Source organism: Sceloporus occidentalis, unplaced genomic scaffold, assembly GCF_023333645.1.
Source record: "Sceloporus occidentalis isolate IW3139 unplaced genomic scaffold, rSceOcc1.0.p SCAF_9, whole genome shotgun sequence".
In the NCBI taxonomy this organism is placed as follows: domain Eukaryota; kingdom Metazoa; phylum Chordata; class Lepidosauria; order Squamata; family Phrynosomatidae; genus Sceloporus; species Sceloporus occidentalis.
Window position 1 is genome coordinate 7,884,494 of NW_028316989.1, and position 21,004 is coordinate 7,905,497.

The window sequence follows — 21,004 nt, forward strand, 5'->3', positions numbered from 1 at the left end:
CAGTGTATTTAGGTTGCCACAAAGGCCTTAACAGACAGCAAAGGGCATCTCTGAATCTCAAGCTTAGTATATCATATTTGTACAGGAATAGAGAAAGTGATTTTTGTGTTGTTTCATTTTTCCACCACAAATTTAATTCTTGAAACCAAAGGTTCTATCCGTCCTGAATAAATGTTCTACAAATTTTGGAAAAATGTCCCCCAAACTACTGATTTCAAAAGATACTGCTATTTCCAGTATGGGGTCCCTCTCCCAATTTCATTCCATATACAGAATTCAAAACAACAGGTAGTTGAGTTTTATCTCATCAGATTAATTTAGGAGTTGCAGGCCAGATTCAATAGCTCAGTGGCTGCTACTGTTCCATACCTTCCAGCTATCCCAGTTTGGCAAGGACACTCCTCATTAATCCTCTTTTGTCCTGCTTATACATCTGCGATTAAAATGTCCCACTTTTTCTCTCTCCATCTTCCATTTCTGCCCTTATGTTCTCAGCATACTCCACTTGTTTCAAATTGAGTTCAAAGTGGAAAAGGAGTTTGCACTCCATTAACTCAGCCAGGGAAGAAGAGGAGAGGGGAAATCTTATCATTTGTTTCTGTTTGCCTTCAAGTCACTTTCAACCTATGGTTGCCCTAAGATGAACCTATCACAGAGATTTCTTGGGGGAAAATGTTCAGAAGAGGATTGTCATTGCTTTTCCCTGAGCCTGAGAGCATGTGACTTACCCAAGGTTACCCACTGAGTTTCATGGCTGATCAGATAATGAAACCTTAGACTCCAGAGTCACAGTCCAACACTCAAACCATTATGTCATGCTGGCTCTCAGTTCCCAGTAGGCAAAACCTTTGCTCAGGCAAAAACAAGCAAAATGCTGCAGCCTTACCAAAATTGAATGTTCCCCCTCATTTATAACTGTTGCCATTTTGATTCAACTCTGATGTTGCATGGACACATGTCCCAGTTTTCATCTCTGAAAGGATGGAGGGTATGTTGTCTTACCTGCTGCCTGGGACAGTTGGCTCAGTCTGCCTAACAATGGATTGGCTTTGATATTATTACAAATAAACAAACCCATTCCTAGTCATCATGGGTGATGTTCAGTGTGTTCCATGAGCCAGTTTGGTTTATGGCACTAAAACAAAATAGTAGACTGTAACTAAAGAAAGCCACCTGCAGCACTGTATCAAACAGCCTTTTGGAACATCTCTGGAAAGGATATTCATTCTGACAATTAACTGAAAAACTGTCCCTGGCTGCATCTACAGTGCAAAATTAATGCAATTTGACACAGATTTATATATTATGGTATATACAGCTGTGTCAAATTGCATTAATTCTGCAGTGTAGAATTAATTCCAGTGTCACATTAATTCCAAAGCTCAAAGCTTTGGGTTTTGTAATTTTGCGACATATTTAACCTTGTCTGTCAGAAGGTTCTGCTGCCACAACAAACTACAAATCCCAGGATTCCACAGAATGAAGCTGTGACAATAAGGCAAACTGCATTAATTCAGCAGTGTAGCAGCAGCCCTTGCCTCCCTTTCACTGTTTCAGTATTTGGAGGCATTTATTACAGCTACATTGGGCATGAAGAACAGAATGGAGCGTCATTCAGTATTTAAAGGAAGGAGGAAAACAAACACAAGGCCATCTCCATGGAGTCCCCATATCCGTTCTCATTACCTAACACAACAACAATACAATATCTTTATAACAGAGCTTCTTTTTTATTATTAGAAATACTAAATTAAGATTTAGTGCTTCTTGCCAGTGGGAATGGTTTAGAGAACTCGAGAGAAAGCCACTTAAACCCTTGCTAGGAACCTTTAGAATAACCCCTTACTTCAAAAAAAAAAAAGGGGGGGGGTCAAGATTTACAATAATTACTTGGGGATCCTTTGCTAAAGCAGACAGCATCATTTGGAAAGTGCAGAAGCATTTATGTTTAAAGGCGGAAATTAAATGCACAAATCTTGTTTAACTTCATCTTGGGCTTGCCAGCCATTTTCGCAAACACTTCAGTGTGCCATTTGAAACCCAGTCCTTTGACGTTGGGAGGGGAGAAGAGGGAGAGCAGAATTAGAGGCGTAAATCTCCGGTCATGTTGATGTATTACTTTTATTAGACAGCTTTACATTCAACATATTTTAGACAAAGAAGTCTAATGCATATTTCATACTCCTTCTGTTTCTGAGAGGGCTCAAGAGGACATTTAAATAAAACTTTATAGGGCAGACCCAGGAACAGACTGTGTTGCTAAATCTCTAATCTAGGGCTAAAATAGATTTATATGGCACTCCATCTCTTAGGACAGAAGAGCTGTTTAAAAAGGCACTAGGCAAAGAAGATGTAAAAAAGCACCATTTTTCCCATAACAGAAGAAACCTAGCAGTAGAAAAGGGGGAGGGAGGCAAACCCTTTAGCTGAAAGATCACCTTTTCTGGAGCAAAGAGTCCATGTAAAACAAATTCAGACATACACATACAGTTTTCTGTGTGGACAAACCGAGAATCAATAAATAATTTGGACTGGATAGAGGTAGGTGAGAAAATTGTTCCAGTTCATTGGCAACCAGAATTTATCCAGTTTTCACTTTCTAGATCTGAACACCACAGCTTCATTTATTTATTTGTTTATGGAAATAATTTATTCTCGTTACTTTTTACCTTGCAAGAGAAATAACCTCTGGACATTTACTTATTACAAGGCGGAGAACATAACTCATTATATCGCTTGCTTTGCCGCTTGTGGCTTTTCTATCATTTTCAACGACTTTTCAAGAAAGAAAGAAAGAAAAAGCCCTCAGATTGATGAGGGAATGACATAAAGTAGAGAAATTGCTGTGAAAAATGCCTTTGAAAATGTGCTTTGAAAGTAACTTTTGAAAGTAGCCGTCCCTTGTTACGCCAATAAATTAACACTGCTTTTTCACATTACCTTACTTTTGAAATGTGGCTTTGTTTTACCCTCATTATCCCCAAAAGTGACTAGTTACAAGTGATTATGTTACTTCTGATCCATTATTTTCTAATTCTGTCTAATGTAGGCCCTGGTAACTGGAGTGCCTCAACAAGCATAAAAGTTTTTGCACCAACTGTAGTTTTTGTGTGCCTTCAAGTCATTTCTAACATATGGCGACCCTAAGGCAAACCTATCACAGAGGGGATTTCTTTGCACGTTTCTTCACAGGGTGTTTGCCATTGGCATCCTCTGAGGCTCAGAGAGTGTGACTTGCCCAAGGCGAAGGTTTTTAAAAGGCTGAGCCAGGATTGAAATTCTGGTCTCCAGAGTTGTAGTCCAATGCTCAAACCACTAGACCACACTGACACCTATACATACACCGATTGTCCAACAAGGTAATTGTATCCATCATTGCATTTTAGAATGGTATATCAACCCAGCAGTTATATCAATATATAAGACTATAACGTCACCATTAAAAAGTGGAAAATCCCTTTAGGCAATCCATAGCTCTTTTTAAGTGTCACTTCCTCACTTGCAAAAATCATTTGGATAAACAGAAACAGCTGCAAGGTAGACTAGGTTGCTGCACAAGATATGGATGGAACAAACTGCAGCATAGTCTGGATTAACTCAAGACTTTGCGTCACTTGAGGCAGAGAAAAAGATGGTATCCCCTCCTAATGCATGTGCATTAACCCTTGGACTTTCATGTTCTTCACTGCACTTGGAGCTCCCTTAGAGGAGTCAGGGAAAACTATGTGGCCCACAGTTTTTTTCCTCCTGCACTTTGGTGCCACTTCCCATGTTATGCTGAGATGTCTGCTTCACTGTGACCAAGGATATTTCAGCTCCGGTTCATAGTAAAAAACAAAAAAATGATTTGGGATTTAGCATCGAAAATCCAAGGAAGGCTAAGTATCCTGAGACAAGTACCAAGGAAGTCTATTATGGGCACCTGTCATGACAGTGGTTCGGGTTAAACAGGGATCGCAGCAAGCAATATTATTCCAGGCACTTAACACTGTGCTTTGCTGCTAAGAATTGCAGTTTCTCCCTCCATACAGCCTTCACACTGAAATGAAGAAGACAGTTTTGATTAGATTTTGAGTGTTATAGACATGTGCAGGTATTTTTCTGCTTGTCTGAAGGGAGACGGAGGGCTCACTGTGTCAGAGGGGAGAACCTTTACCTAGACTTCCCAACACCTAGATCAGGGTTTGTTCCTAGCATCTACACCAAGTATGGGTCATGTCCAGTCTTCCAGATTTTGTTGGACTATAATACCCATCATCCATCACCACTGGCTATGCTGACCAAGTCAAATGAGAATTTCGGCTCCAGTCTATATATTTAGATACAATACCTTCTTTGTGGTCTAGACTCCAGTAGAAGTAGACATCAATAATATTATCTGTATACCCAGATGAGTGTATGACTAACACTCTGGAGATCAGGGTTTGATTCCCCACCTAACCATGGAAACCCACTGGGTAAGCTTTGGTGAGCCTCAGAAAATCTCATGACAAATTTGCCTTAGGATCACCATAAATCAGAAATGACTTGAAGGCAAACAACAACACCCAGATACATATGCATATATGTCTTTACCATCCCCGCTAATAGTAACATAACCTGAAATTGCTCTGCCTAAGAAGGCATGCCATAACAACAATAAACTCCAAACTGTGTTACAACACTCACAGAGAGCTATATTATATAGTAAACCTCTTAAACAATCTTTGCCCTTTATGTTGTCATTACTGATGTCAGGTTAGCATATATCAGTTCAGGCAGCCTCACTGTATAACTATAGAGGAATGTAAATTACATTCCTTGATATGCTGAACAGCTGCACCAGAATATAAATGATATTTATGAGGAATTTGGGAGTGCTTTAAATATTGTGAAACCACTGACTTTGACACATTGGGGATAATGATGCAGAAACACTGGGCTATTTGTAAATCACTTAATGGCAACAATTTTCTGAATCAAAGCAATCTACACTTCCCCATTTGCAATTTTGTCTCTAACTACTACAGTTCTCATAAATTGGCTTACAAGGCTGAATCTTTAGCATCTATGCTGAGATGCTATGGCATTAGCTTCAAACCATTTGAACATTTTACCTTTGAAATTATACTGTGGAGTGAGTGTGTATGCGCACACATGCTCTCCCTCCTGGAATCTTTAATGTAGAAATAAGATATCATCATTAACCGGAGTCAGGTTGTTTTGTAATTGCATATGCTCAGCACAAAACAAAACAAAAATTTCCTTGCTTCTAAGCTTTTATAAAACAGCACTAAATGCCCCAGGTAATTGTCAGATGTGAGATGTTGCTGCAAAATTAATAAACAGTTTGCAGTTTAATTCAGTGATAGCAAGAAAGGTTTTGTTGTTGTTGTTGTTGCTTTACAGAGGCTCCATCATTTATTCAGTGCTGAAGACAACTGAAGATGAAGCCAACTTGAGCTGAACTCTTATCAGTTGATTATTTTTTCTTTATGTAATCAGCCTAAAAGTTTCCATAATATTGTAACCAACGTTCTGAGAAGTGACATGCTTCTTAATTTTTGCCAATTTTACTTCTTTCTGCACCTCCAGAAAGGAAAAGGAAGAAACAGTGTGTGAAACCAACCTCTGCAATGTATGTGCATAGCCAAAGCCCTATTCAGCCCTACTGTAAATCTCTGCCAGCCACTTGCAGAACAATGGTATTCTAGGTGATATTCTGGTGGCCATTCAGACTATTCCAGTGGCCATTCTGGATCCTGGGCGAGCAAAGCTATGCCTTCATGCTAGATAAGCCTTTAACCTGACTGTTGCAGTGAAAAAGATAAGGAACTGCTTGGTGTCAAGGAGTGATAAATACCACCTTATGCAGCTGTATAAATATGCATGTGGGTTTAGAATAGAAGTGATCCTAAAGAGTAAAGATATATAACTAAGCACTTAAGTTAGAATCCTACAAGCCGCTGTATTCGCCATTACCACATATGGATGTGAATGCTGGACAACAAAAAAAGCAGATAGGAAGAAAGCAATTCATTTGAGATGTGGTACTGGAAAAGAGTGCTGAGGATACTGTGGGCAGCCAAAAGGACAACCAAATGGGTCCTTGAACAGATGGTGCTGAAATCTCCCTCGAAGCCAAGATGATCACATTGAGGTTGCTGTACTTTGGCCACACCATAAGACTCACTGGAAAAAACACTGGAAAGGCAGAGGGATGCAGAAAGAGAGGAAGACTTCACACTGGACCAATAGCTTCTATTAGGGAGGTCATAGGTATAAATTTACAGGACTTAAGCAGAGCTGTGAAAGAAAGGGAGTCTTAAAGTCGTCTCTTTTACAGGGTGGCTATGAGTCGAGATCAAATTGAAGGCAGTTTACAATAACAACAAGGATTAGCTGGTTCCTAGACTAGAGTTCTGTACATCTCATCTGGGGTGCCAAATTGTAGTGAAAACTCCCCCCACTGCTTGGATTCAGGAACAGAGGCATTACTGAATTGAAGACACTCATTTATTCAACAATATGCTTGTCCAGTTTTCAGCATTCACACTGAGCAATTGTACATAAACCATACAATTTCTAGCAGTTTTGGAAAAATCTATGCGGCAACAGCATCCAACAATGTGTAACAGGAGTGCATTAGATATAATTTAACCAGTCATTAAATAGTTGCTGCTATTTGAGGTCTTTGTGGGTGAGTGAGGTGTGGGTGACTGTTGGACAGACATTAGATCAAAGGAACCAAAGAGAAAGGAGGACACAGTGGAAATGCACAGGGAAAATCTGCCTTATATATAGTTGTATTTGCAAAGAAACAAAGAAGAGTAAGCTGAACTGGAGATGAGGTAGATGCTTGAGAGACAGATGGAAAGACGTTAGCTGAACTGGTGTAAGAGACTGTGACTAGTAGCCCCTCTTTCTGTTTGTTAAGTACTGTTGTCCAGGCCCAGTCTATAGCCCAAGAGAGAGGAAGCAGATCTGTATAACAAAGGGTTATCATATTTTGAAAAGCAAAATAGAGGGCATATTTTTCAACTGACTAATCTAAACCACTGACTGCTATGACAATTATCCCTCTAAATACCATATAAGCACCAGGCATTTATAAGAGAAGCTACTGCTCCTCAATGGAATTAGACCAACAAATAAGACAGACCTTCCTTGTGGCTGGGCAACATCCTGACAACAGAGACAAGGCATCTTTCTCCTCTCCACTGTCTTCTTCCCTCATGGTCCTTACCCTCAGAATGGAGATACATAGCAACCATGACCCGCTGGAAGTAACTCAGTATCCCCCACAAGGCTAATCCCAGTTCTACTCATTCTGTTTTAATTTGTCATGTCTCCCTTCCTCCTCTCTAGAGCTCTACTGCCTGAATGTCCATTTCCTTCCATTCAGAGCTTGTAAGAAAATGAGCATTTTTTAAAAAAAAATCAGCTTGGACAGAAATTTTATCTCTGAAAAAGAGGACATGTCCTGAAAAAGGAGGATCTATTAAATTTATGGGGTCACCATACGTCAACAGACAATTTACAGACCCATGTGGCAATCCTAGCATATCACCCTCTGAATGCCATCTCAATGTTAATTGCTGTAAATGATGAGGCTTCTCTATTACTGCCCAACTTCTTGCTCCCAATCTTCCTCCACCTCACTCTGTTTATTGTTCTGTCTAACACTTAGCCTCTGGAAGAGTTATTTGCTCCTAATACAGGTATTACCTTCGACAGGCTGTTGAGAATTTGACATGCAACCAACCGTCTGACACACAAAACCCACACAGATCCCTCTCAAGGAAATGGCAGTTTTGCACTGCCTGATAGATATGAAGCTGTCTTTTACTAAATTAGACCACTGGTCTGTCTAATCCACGACTTTCTACTTCAGCAGACAAGAGCTGTACAGAACGTCAGGGAAAGCATTCCCCAATATGCTACCCAATATGTTTTTAGCATGAGATACCACAAAATGGAAAACGTTTCATTGCAGAGTGCTGTATGAGGTTGTGCTTGATGTCCACTGTTGTGACTGCTTCCAATAGTTACTGGACACTCATTTACCTGTTTCTAGGCTCCTCTGTGAGACTGAAACCACCATTGAAATGGTGATCAAATTGTCTGTACATTTGTCCTTACATTCTCAGGAATAAAAGAGACAGGGACATAACTTTTTAAAAATGCAAGATGAAATCTCCAGAGGAATTGCCAGAATCTCTCTGTTGAGGGACAGATCCTCATGTCTGGTCTTAGATTATAGGCCAAAGATCATCACTTCACCAGTCTCTAGATGAACTCAACTATCCAAGTAAAACTGAATATGTGCCCTACTCTCTACCCTGCAGGGATAAATACAGAACACACACTGTGGACAGACAAACATTGAGTAAACCATGCTAACCTCTACACAACATCCTATGAAAGTTTATCTTTATTATTCCTTACTTGACAGGAAAAGTTACATATTCAGATATACACCAGTGGAAGTTGGGTTTATTTGTTTTTTCTTTCTTCTTCTCTTGGCCAGCTGTGCTTTGGTTGCCATTCAGCAGAAATTCACCCATTCTCCTCCCTCATGAATTGATGGAGAAACTCAATTGCGACAATGTCCCAAGGCAATTTCAATTTATGTTCAACTGTTATAGATTAGAGCAGCCGGTTTCATGGCAGCTTCTAATGCAAATTGCCTTTGTGCCCTTTTATTTTTTTGCAAGGCTGTTCTTGTTTGTTTTCCTTACCCACATCTTCAAAGATATTCCCAGCATCATTCTGTCCACCAAAGATGACAAGCATTTAACTCTTTGCATCAAAAAGCAAATATATTCATTGTATGTCTTTACTCACACAGAGAAATATAGAGCTACATTTTGAAATATGAGTATGTTGGATGTGACAGTGGTCACCAGAGAGGATTGCCATGAGTAACTGTACAGTTCACAGAACATTATGGCACATGATAAAATGGATTTAAAAGAGTACTTTGCCTATGAGATAGTCAACCAGGCAAAGAAGAAGCAATCAGCTCTTTGGTTTAACGTCTGAAATTTGGATGCTTTCCCTTAGGAACTAGAAGGATCTCTCCACCCCATGCTTGGGCCAGCAGTGCATTCAAGAGGAAAAAGATTTTGCTACAATTGCTCTGATTCTCCAATCTCTGAGCTTCTAGAACATGGGTCAAACTTGTGCATCCCATCAGATGTTGTACCGCTACCATTCCTCACCCTTGGTTACATTGGTCAACACTGCTTGTAGTTGTACTGAATCAATATTTTCAAGCCATGGATAGCTGAATCCATGGATAAAGAATCCATGGATACAGAGGGACAACTGTACAAGCCCCTGTTTTACTGCTATATGTTAGCTTCTTTCCAAAAGTTAGGAATTCAATATTCCACAGAAGCTTTGTTGCACGATGGACTACCCCTCAGAGGCAAAGGTGATGAATACATGAGACAGGTATACTGTCCAACATTTCACAAAGGAAAAGCAGGACATGTGGGTAGCCATACTTTACCAGAGTATGACCAAGATAGCAAAAGTTATTGATAAGGAAGAACACACAAATTAGGAGAGGCTACAACAGTTTGTGTTTGTTTGCTTACTGACAATGGCAAGGTTCTGTCTCTCTTCTTCTTTCTCCCTGGATAAGGTAACTGAATGCAAAAAGCTTCTGAATTTTGAACTTAGTTTTCAGTGACTAAAATAAGATGAAGACAAAGAGAGGGGGAGATCTTCCAAATCAGGACATTTGGAATGTACATACAGGGCTTTCTCTGCCCTTTGCAAGGGAAGTCTTTTTGATAGAGAGGCGGGATAAAAATAAAGTTTATTATTAAAAAGTTTATTAAGTGAAGCTAGCTCCATTCTTGCTAAGCCTCTATCAGATGTCCAAACACTGCATTCTTCCATGTAGATTTTTGATAAAACTGGTTTTAAAATTGGCTTCTTCAATTGTTTTTTATAAGTATTTTTTCCTCTATTTTATTGTGCATTCTTTGAATCTAACCTTTTTTCCACGAAGGAACCAAGTTGATTTCAAGTGCAGACTAAAATAAAATACCACTAAAACTCAATTGCAATATTGAAGAACAAGTATTTTAAAAATAGCAATTAAATGACAACAATTTTAAAAAGAGCACTGAACTAAAAAACAGTTTTAATGCATTTGAAACATGACAAATGGGTGGTGGGATGAAATAGTACAACTTCCTCTACTACATGATCCTTCCAGAACAACCTTTTAGTGAGTAGACTAAATAAAAAGATCTTGATAAAGAAATAGGACAACAGAAAGAAAACAAAGAGGGACAATCAACCCACCCCATGGGAAGAGGTTCTATATACTGGGAGCAACTACAAAGATGGCTACCAGATGTACCTAGCAAACATTATACGAGTAGATATCCTTTCCTTAAAGATCTCAAATTTGGATAGGTTCATAGAATCAGACATATGAACTACTGCTGTTGGGGACATATGAGTATATTATGCATGTGCAATCAAAGATCACAAGCATCAATGTCTTTTCTTGGATGTTGTGAGGGAGGTATTCTCTACCTCCTTCTGCAATGACCAATATCCTCCTGGGTTAGCAGCTTTCTAGATCCTGCAACACCCTGTTATGGCTGGAAGCAGGTGGAGGAGGGAGGTACATATGTAATACCTAGCCCCAGCTGCAGTTTTGACACTAGGAGAAGAAAAACAACTTTTTGTGTTCCCAGAGTGCCAAGAAGAATCTCTCTAACTGTGTTGGCCAGGGCTGACAAGATTTACAGACCAACAACTTCTGCAGTCCCTTTCCCTTGAAGTAGGGCTTTACAGCAGGGGTCGGTATGACTACAAAGTTCAGAGCGCCTTTGTTTTTTGTTTGCCCAAGGTCATCCAAATGGTGGCTCGGGAAGTCAAGCCAATTACCTACTGAATCCCCATGAGCCATGCACTGAGATTAGGGAAGTGACAACTTCCTGCTAAATTACTAGTTGTTGCTGAGACAGGCTGTCTCAACACAGTGAGACAAGGTGTCAACAAAAATCATGGAGCCCGGCAAGATTTTTCACGTTCAGCACAGGAAGAAGGGATGCTTCTTTTCTTTATGGAAGTTTCTACAATTTGCACAATGTGTCTTTGGGCAATTGCCAGTAGCTGTGCCAGTCCCTCTGGGCATACCAACCCACCCTCTTCTGGGATGTCACACAATACAGTACACCCCTCCTCTGCACCCCCAATGGTACCACAGTCAAGTAGGATTTTTAACACCTTTGCCTGATGAAGAAGCAAGTGGAGCTTTGAAAGCTTGCATCATGTAGTTTGTGCATTTTGGTTGTTCCAATAAAGGTATCACTGTTTTGTGGATTTCGGACATTATTGTACTTCATTTTTACTACTGAAAGCCTGGATTTCTGAACTGGAATGTTCCTTTACATGACAGGCATTGGCTGTTCCCTGTCCACTATTGTGAATGAGAAAGTCCTTGCTAAAGCGCTGGAGTGTCCAGGAATCTTCAGACTTGGGTCTTTGCCCACACCATTAACAAGCTGTTTTAAGTGTTCCACATAAATGGTGCTGAAAAACAAGAATATGATGATCATTAATGGGCACAGAGTGACTGATGTGTAAAATGAGCCACAATGCAGAATTCATTAAGGAACAAGTGGTTGTGATGCATGCAACTCTGTTATGCTGAACACAAGCCAAGAGATGATCCAACTGAGTGCTTTGGTATTAGACTCCAACTTCTGCCTCAAGTAATGGCATCCCACAAGGCAGGGATGCCTTTTTTTCCCCAAATGGATGCTTTATTCTTGGAGCTTGAAAAGCCAACCAAAAATTCATCTGCATTCAGTTATATCACTTTGAAATCCCTTCACAGAATCATAGAATCCAACTAAATTGGAAGGGACAAGGGCCATCTAGTCAATCCTCTGGCATGCACAAATACACAACTAAAGCACTTCTGAAAGATCCTCATCCAACCTCTGTTTAAAATAACCTCCAGAATCCCCTGCAGCAATCTATTCCACTGCTCAACAGCTCTTTCAATTCTTCTCCTGACATTGGCAATGGGATGAGAAACATCCTCCCATGGAAAAATCCACACAGTTCTGTGATATGTTCTGGTGAAGAAAAATGTGCGCAAAAGCATGTATAAGTAAAAATGTGTGCATTTGGAAAATATGAACGAGCACACTTTAGTCAGAGGGAAATGTGTTCCCTAAAGGTGCCATAGTAAAAATGCAATAGAAACCCAACCACTTTAGGAAAAGTATATAAATATGAATGATTTTTCAAAGTGAGAAGCAAAACAATTCATGAAGTTGAGTTGAGACAAAAATGCTGGTGGGCCTCTGAAAAATGCATGAAAACAAGACTGACAGATTTTCACATTCCTGCCCTTTCATGTGGTTAAATAGGTACTCAGTAGCTATTTAGATATGAAACATTTACACACATGATAGTCAGAAGGCTTCAGGACTAAAAGCAGAAACTCACAGGTGTTGAAACTACAGCCCCATGTGCTGTTCCACAAAGGATATCACTTTGGAATCTCTCTGGAGTAAGGATGGTTTTCTGGGTTTGAGGTTCCAGAATACCTTCTGTCTACTCAGCTTGACTACTGGAAGCCCTTGTTGGAGTATAATTCTCCCTTCCAATTTTTGATGCACATTCTCAGGATGAAGCGTATATACAAGAGTTTTACTGAACCTCTGCCAAGAGTCTGTATGCTGTCTTTGAGAATGGTTGCTTTGGGCCCAAGCATATTTGGTATTTTTAAAGGAAGCTTCATTTTGGCAGTTTTATTGACAAGACAATCTTCTATACGACACCACTTTTGAATTTTCCTTTGGAAATGTTTATGATAGATATGACAGCCACAATAAGTTAATTGCCTTGAATATATTGAAAGTGACTAGAGCCATTTTAGCTACAGCACGAATTACTGAAAATTAGCTATAAACCAGCCTATCTCTTCTTGGTGATCTCTGCATGCTTCAGACAATGAATAAGAATATACCTGGCCATTAGCTATTGAATGCATAAATTTCAAGGCAAGGTATGCTTCATCTTGCAATAGTAATGAGAGATATGAAATAGATATTTTCAAACAATTTGTTTTATTTTATTTCTGCATCTCTAGAGGAGGCTGTTAAAGGCTAATCTTCCCTGGTTTACTTTACACAGAAAATATAAAGCTTGAAAGTGTTCCATAATGCAACTTCTGATCCAAAAGCAATGTCAGCTTACTGCTGATCCACTCTGCAAATGTAGCAGTTTGGGACAAATCATTTTGACGGTTCAAAAGATCCCACAGACACGCATGAGCAACTAAGACATATTAAAAATAGGAATGGACAAATCTGGATTCTACTACATGTCACCTTTGCATATTTCACGCACAATTCCATTCCATTCCCACATTAATCTGCCTATAGGCAGGGGAAAATATCCTCTCAAAATATGTATTTTAATATATATTTAAATGTTTATTTTTTCCCTCTCAAAAGTTGTATTTTAAATACTTACCTGAATACATTTTAAGGATGGAATGCCTGTCTGTACCAGATTTGAATGCATCCATAAGCCTTTTTCCAAGCTACTTCTATATTACTATTTTAAAAAAAATCTGCACCCGATTTTGTATTTGCATTAGTATTTTGAATATCTTTTCTGCTTTTGTCCTATGATGCACATTTATCCTCATAAGTATTATGCTACATTATGACTTGAAAAATGCAAAGTCCAAAAGATAGCAGTACTACAATTGGCACAGTAATCTGGGATGTGTGGTTGAGGTCAGATTAATTTCAAAATGAAGATCTTTAAGCATGCCTAGCTTAAGCTGGCAATTTTTTGGGAAATGGCAAAGCTAAGTTTCCATCCATCCTTTAGTCTGAGAAGTGGTCATCTCATTTCATACAGTAGTTCTCTAACATGAAATTCCTTAAGTAAACCTAATCAAAAAGGATACTTTTTTTGCTGTATTGGACAATAGCAACAACTATACTTGCAGCGTTTATCCATTTACACCAAATTTAGTCTCTGTCCTCAAAATTCTAGAGAGACGTCCTAAAAGCATCAAGCATTCACTTGGCAACTCTTTACTATTCCGTTCCAATTCTGCCCAGATTCAATTTCATCATTTAATCTTCAAGCGCATAATTGGTTCACAGACGGCGGATAAAATATCAAATGAAAGGTTGCACAAGTGGCCCATTTCTAAGCATTTGCCCCGTCTTACAATTCGGTAAGAGTGACAAGCATTTTCTACAGTGAAACCACCATTTATCTCACTTATTCCAGGAACACAATATAGCATCATTTTGAAAACTAAACATTTAATAAAAAGGAATAAAATTAGAGCGAGAGAGTTTGGAAGCTGCAAAAATAGTACCTAAGATGCACTTCTGAAGGGATGAAAATGATAGAGCTTTATTTTGTTCCCCGAGGGTGAAATGCTTCACCGTACAACAATCTGCTACATTTGCAATATCATTTTTCTTGTTGCTTCTTTATTCACATTTTTGTATAATACAGCAGAAAAATACACTCCAAAGCCGAAACATTAACCCATTAAGGAGGCCTGCCATGGTTCACATCAAGTTCAATTTCATAGATTTTTACATCACAGCCGCAAGCTATGCTATGACACTCTATGGTAAAGTAATCAAAGCTGGAACGAGAAAAACAAGATTGTGCATTTCACCATCTTAAAAAAAAACCTAAAAGGTTAAGAACTCAGTTATCATTTTTTACTTTCATTCTCAGTGATAGGGCAAACTAGGAGAAAATGGGACACCAATATACGGCACCAGTATAGAAAATGGAAAATAAGGTTTGCCAAATTAAAAGATACAATCTGCGAGTTTGTAGTTTACCTTCCCTTCCACCAGCAACTAAAGAAGAATGCAGCTAATGTTTCTGAGATACTCTGGACAGTGTCAACTTGGAAGGAAAAACACAGAATGGAATATGGCAAGTAAGAGATTGCAAGGCCCAATGGAAGGGTACCAACAGGACCCATCTGCCTGGCAACTCCTAGTAAGCACCCAAAACCATAGAAGGTTGCTGAACTTTTGTACCTTATCTGATGCCGCAGGGTCAAACACAAATCACTCTGCCAAAAGGTACCCTCCTTTGTCTCATGGCCAGAAGGAGGAGAGACCTGCTTTGATAGATTTCACTCCAAAGAGCAACACACCATCAACACATTGAGAAAATACAATGCTGTGACTAACGCTCTCGTTTTATATATATATATGATTCTTAACAATTTTGCCTGATGAACAAGCCAATGATGCTTCAAAAGCTTGCATCATGTATTTTGTGCATTTTGATTGGCCCGAGAAAAGTATCACTGTTTTCTAGATTTTGAATATTGTACTTTGCTATATGGCCAACACGGCTACCCCGAAAACGTTTCCCTTATTTTAGCAGTACCATGCTAATAAGGCAAAAGAACAATAAGGCAAAAGAACTCCATTTTAATAGGTATCATCAGCAAAGAAAAATGCCACAAAATTGTCTCTGAGTTCCATACAAAAATGGTTTGGAGCCATCCATTTTGTAGACACTGAGTATTTTAAGAAGGGCATACAGTCACTTAAGTAATGCACTTCACCAAAGAGAACAAAATGGAACATTTTCCCCCTTAAAAATATCCTGTTAAGTTCTTTCTTGTCAATTTCTCCATCTCTAATTTAATTTATTTTTTAAAACTTGTTTTTGTTTCATTTATTTATTTATTTATTTATTTGATTTATAGCCTAAATGTTCTCCTAAAAAGGGGTTTTTGCTGTGTGCCTTCAAGTTATTCCTTGATGGGTTCAACACTAAATTGAACCCATTAAGGGCTTTCTTGGCAAGATTGGTTCAGAGGGTTTTTTGCCTTTGCCTTTCTCTGAGGCCTCAAGTGTGTGACTTATCCAAGGTCACATATGGGTTTCCATATCCAAGCGTGAACTTGAACCCTGGTCTTCTGGACCCTACATCACACTGTCCCTCTCTTAAAGCTTACACTTTCAAAATGAAAAGGGAAACCAAAACTGGGGGACATCCAATATGATGCAGAATTCAGGAAGCACATCTCAAGGTGCTCAGTGGATGAATGATTTATCCATTTAGAAAAAGACTGCATGTTTTGGCCTGCATACGCTCTCAAAGGTCTACTTCTTGGGCTATATAAAATCACAGAAAAGAGGCAACACATAAATACATAATGAGACAATGCATAATATTACAATGTGTGAAATCCTTATGTCATTATTTCAAAATGGTGCCGCATGATGTGCAAGAACTGGGAAGATAAATGTTACCCTGATTGTGGTTCTTTAGGATTGTAAAGCTTTCAGCATTAACCAGTAAGTCTATAGTCTCAGAATCCCATGTGCTTATTTTTCCTCAGCCAGCACCATCTCTCAATTATTGCTGTATTTGTTTTGAAAAAGGTTCACCTCACACTCTTCTCTCTCTCTCTCTCTCTCTCTCTCTCTCTCAAACTCATTTCTTCTTATTTCAAATATAGTGCACTCATGGAGTTAAGGTTAACATCAAGATATTACTACCTCCTCGATCATTGTCAATAATTTCCTTTTGCCACTTTGTTCACTAAGAACCACCAGCATCCTCCATACCGTCATAATGCTTTTGGGGCATTTACAGAAATAAAAGAAAGTGAGTGGCTTTAGATACATCTGTGGGAATAGTACAAGGCAGAGAATAACTTTAAACCTATGGTCAAGCACATCTCTTCTAAGCAGGGAGAACAAACAGTATCAGACAGATTTCTCCAGTGTCATCTTTATGTGCAAAGTTACAAGACTTTGTGCATGGATTTTTGCCATACCACTAAAAACAACTCAAAATATACAAGGTGGCATTGTGGGGAAAGAAAACCTGTCTATATTCTGTCTTCGCAAATGCTGATCACCACAAGGAAAAACACCATAGGCCTTTTGAAACTGTCATCACTAACTAGAAAGTCCCAAAATTAAACTGTTTAACAACCTTTAACCCATCCCACTCCCATGAGAAGCAAATCCTTTAAACAAGAGCAATGGGATATGTACAGACAGGAAAGGGTGGGTATTGTCTTTTTCTCCCCCTTTTGATACTGCTCCAAAGAGCAAAGAAGTATCAGAGATAACAGCAGCAATATTCTAACCTTGTGTGTCCTAACAGTTTTGAGGAAGAGTTCCATGAGATACTGAAATTTCTTCTTTCAGATATTTCCAGCAAATCACAAGCCATGAAGAAAAGGAAGCCTGATGGAGCAATGGAGTGAAAGTCAAAGGCCTGACACAGATTCAGTACCTGGGCTCTGAGCTACCACAAAAGCACCACTTCTATCATTTTGTAAAACACAAAGGGACATACACCAAGAGAAGCAGGATTCGTGCTACCATCTGGAAGACTGGTTGTTTATTTATTTATTTCAAGATACTACCTAAGAGTTGCTTCATTCCTTTTATGATCCACCCATTATTCCCACTCAGTAATGTGCATCCCATAGGGAGAGCAACCCCTATGCAGTGCCACCACCATACCACAGATAATAGGAGCACAGATATAAGATGCAAGGATCACTGCCTGAGGTCATCACACACACACACAAGTCTAAACTGTTGAAAATTCTGCTCCATCTCATTTTTGGCTGTATCCACTTTGTTGTTATTGTTAGCTGCTCTCAAGTTGACTTCATCTCATTGCAAATCTGTGAATCCCTCTATCCTATACCACACTCCTCGGGTCCTGCAGGCTCAGGCCCATGTCTCCCTGACTGAATCTAGCCATCTGGCTTGCAATCTTCCACTCTTTCTGCTGCCTTCCACTTTTTGTAACATCATTGCTTTTTCTAATGACTTTTTCATTTCATTTCATAGTGTGTCCACAGTACAACTGAGTCAATTTAGTCATCCTGGATTCCAAGAAGAGTTTGTGCTTGATCTGTTCTGGGACCAATTTGTTTGTCTTTTTGCTGTCCACAGTATCCTTAACACTCTTCTCCAGCTCCACATCTCAAATGAGTTTATTTTCCTTCTATCTGCTTTCTTGACTGTCCAGCTTTCACATCCATACATGATTATGGGGAATACAATGGTCTGGACGATCCTTACTTTACTATTCAGTGCTACAGCTTTTCACTTTAGTATCTTGTCTAATTCTTTCATAGCTGCTCTTTCCCATCCTAGTCTTCTTCTTAAATCTTGACTACAGTCTCCACTCTGGTCATTGTTTGACTCAAGTTATGGGAATTCCTTGACTATTTCTATCTTTCATTATCTAGAATGAATTCATGTAGTTCTTCTGTGGTCATTAAATAAACCCAAAATATCCCAGTCTTATCTTTAGGTAAAGTAAAGGGTGATAAATGCTGTGCATCAGCAATGTCAGTGCCCCAACCATTCATTCTAAGTTCCCTCCAAGAATTCCCCTCTTCTTGACAGAACTGCATCTGCTCCATAACCTACAGCCTCTAAACATGTTTGCTGCCTGCCTATCTCACAGCATACCTTCCAACTGTCCCAATTTGGCAGGGACAGTACCAATTAATCCTCTATCATTCCAATTTTTCAACTGCTTTTAAAATGTCCCAGTTTCTCCTTCTCCCACTTTCCCACTTCAGCTCAGTTCAATTGCTGCAGACTACATTAAACTCTAGTTCACGCTCACTTAACACAACAGAAAGAAAATAAGAGGAGGGGACAGAATCTTGTCCTTCTCAGTAGACTCAGGCAGAAGTAAGCTGTTTCAGTCTCTCTTACTGTGTTCTTCCTCATTAATAACTTTTGCCATCTTGGCATCACCCTGACGTTGCTTGGATCATATAAAGTCTTTCATCAAGAAGCTCAACTTTGAAGAAGTTATTTTTCATCTCTAAATAAAGCTCCCAGTGTCTACCAATCATAATGGCTACATATTACCTCTAGCATCACGGTGCCTCTGGGGAGTATTTATGGGAGTAACATAAAAGGAACAGTGCCATCTGGGTAGCTGCTATGGAACAGAATGCTGGGTTAGCACAGCTCTTATTATCTAAACCAGAATAGCTCTTATTCTGCACCAAATGAGACAGAGAATTTGCACCCAGAGTCAAAACACCCCTATAATGGTTCATATAGTTTTCAAGCTACTATATTCATAATGTTCAAATTTACAACTTCAATCAGGTGCGGGGAGAGTTTTAGTTATTGACAGATATGCACCTGTGCTCTGCTTGATAAAAAAGAATCAGAAATCTAATTTCCACTCCCAGCTATTCTGAATTGTATGGTTGGTCTGATGCAGCGATAGACCACAAGCTTTACAAACATCACAAGTCAATAGAAAGCCTTCACTGGTACACAAAACATTAAAAATTTAACAGCAGTGAAGAAAATGGATTGGTTCTGATCACAGTAAAGAATGCCTTTTTGGACAGCTCTTGAAATGAGTGCCTGGCTTAGACTAGTACTTTCTGTCACTTCAAGTGACAGCTAGCGATACCAGCATTCAAAACATAAATACATATTTGACAATTATGCCATCACGGTTAAGTGGTTTGGATGTTATTGTAAACATCTGAAAAAAAGATTTGCATCACAGAGGTCATGATTGCCCACTCGCTGGCGCTGACAGGGACCCATCTACAAAGATTTATCGCACATGCAATTATGTGCAATTATATCAAACATCAAACTGGAAACATCACAAAGTTACCACCAGAAAAGTCTGTCCCATTTCACCTCGTGAAATGTGATACTCGTTTGGGCTGCAAGAGTGAGGCATCGGCTTAATGCCTGCTGTTCAGATAATTGTACGTTCAAATACAGATGTGTGTCTACCACTCCTGCTGGGCCAAAGGAGGTGCGGGGTTTGCGGATGCTTGACCTCTTTCATTTTACAAAGTAGGGGCAAGAGCTCAATGGTAGAGTTTGTGCTTTGTATATGAAAAGATCTACATTTAATCACCAGCATCTCTGGTTTCATACAGGGGATTGGGAATCATGCTAGCCTCAAAAACCTTTCTGTGCCCAATACCACAAAGGTCCTGTCCATTAGAATAGGTAGCACTGGAAGTAAATCAGAGACCCAAATATTTTAATAAATGACTATGTTCTTGTTGTTGTGTACCTTCCAGTCCTTTCCTATGTATGTCAACACAGATAAAGCCAACATGGCATAGTGGTTTGAGTGTTGGACTATGACACTGGAGACCAAGGTTTGATTCCCTGCTCAGCCACAAATCCCATTCGGTGACTATGAGCAAGTCACATACTCTCAGCCTCAGGGGAAGACAATGGCAAACATCCTCTGAACAAATATTGCCAGGTAAACTTCACAATAGGGTCACCTTAGGTCAGCATAAGTCAGAAATGATGAAGGCTCATATCATCACCAAATGGTGAAACTATCATGGGGTTTACTTGGCAAGATTTGTAAAAAGGGGCTTGCCTTTGTCTTCCTCTGAAGCTCAGAAAGTGTTGCCTAAGGTCACTTTGTGGCTTTCCTCATTCAAGTGGGGATTTGAATCCTGATCTTTTGCAATCTTGGTGTCATAATTCAGCCCCTAGAAGGATCTGAATCTGATGAGGAGCAAGAATACATTATATTCCCAGTTTAGGAGGAGGAAAAGGCAGAGTCCCAGAAATTTGTTGACAATGCTTTCCAGGAGTCTGTGGAGCGTTGGAACCAATGAAACCTCTGTGGGAAGGGCATTCCACAGTTGGGGTGCCACTGCCAGGAAATTCTAATTTTGACAATGTCATTTCCTTACAAAATGTTAAATTAACAAACAAAATATTTCATACAATACTATGTCGAGTGGGGAGAGTGCAAAGTCTGCATTTAGATGTAAAGGGGGTCACAAGGGTCTGACAGTGTGAAGCATTTATCACCCCCTGAACTCAATCACTTCTACTCCTTTAGTTTCCAATAGCTAAAATAAGCTAAGGTCAAGCTTACATATGGTAGGATGGACCTATTCAAGCATCTTGTCCTTATCATTAGGCCACAATATCTGAAACTGATGCCATATCAGAGAGTGTAC

At 39.4% G+C, this 21,004-nt stretch overlaps 1 protein-coding gene across 2 annotated transcripts in view; it reads right to left on the reverse strand.

Moving 5' to 3' along the window:
- The window catches only part of UNC5D (unc-5 netrin receptor D), a 261,428-nt gene that overhangs the window by 202,120 nt on the left and 38,304 nt on the right, over positions 1-21,004 (reverse strand). The gene's annotated exons all lie outside the window — the stretch shown is intronic.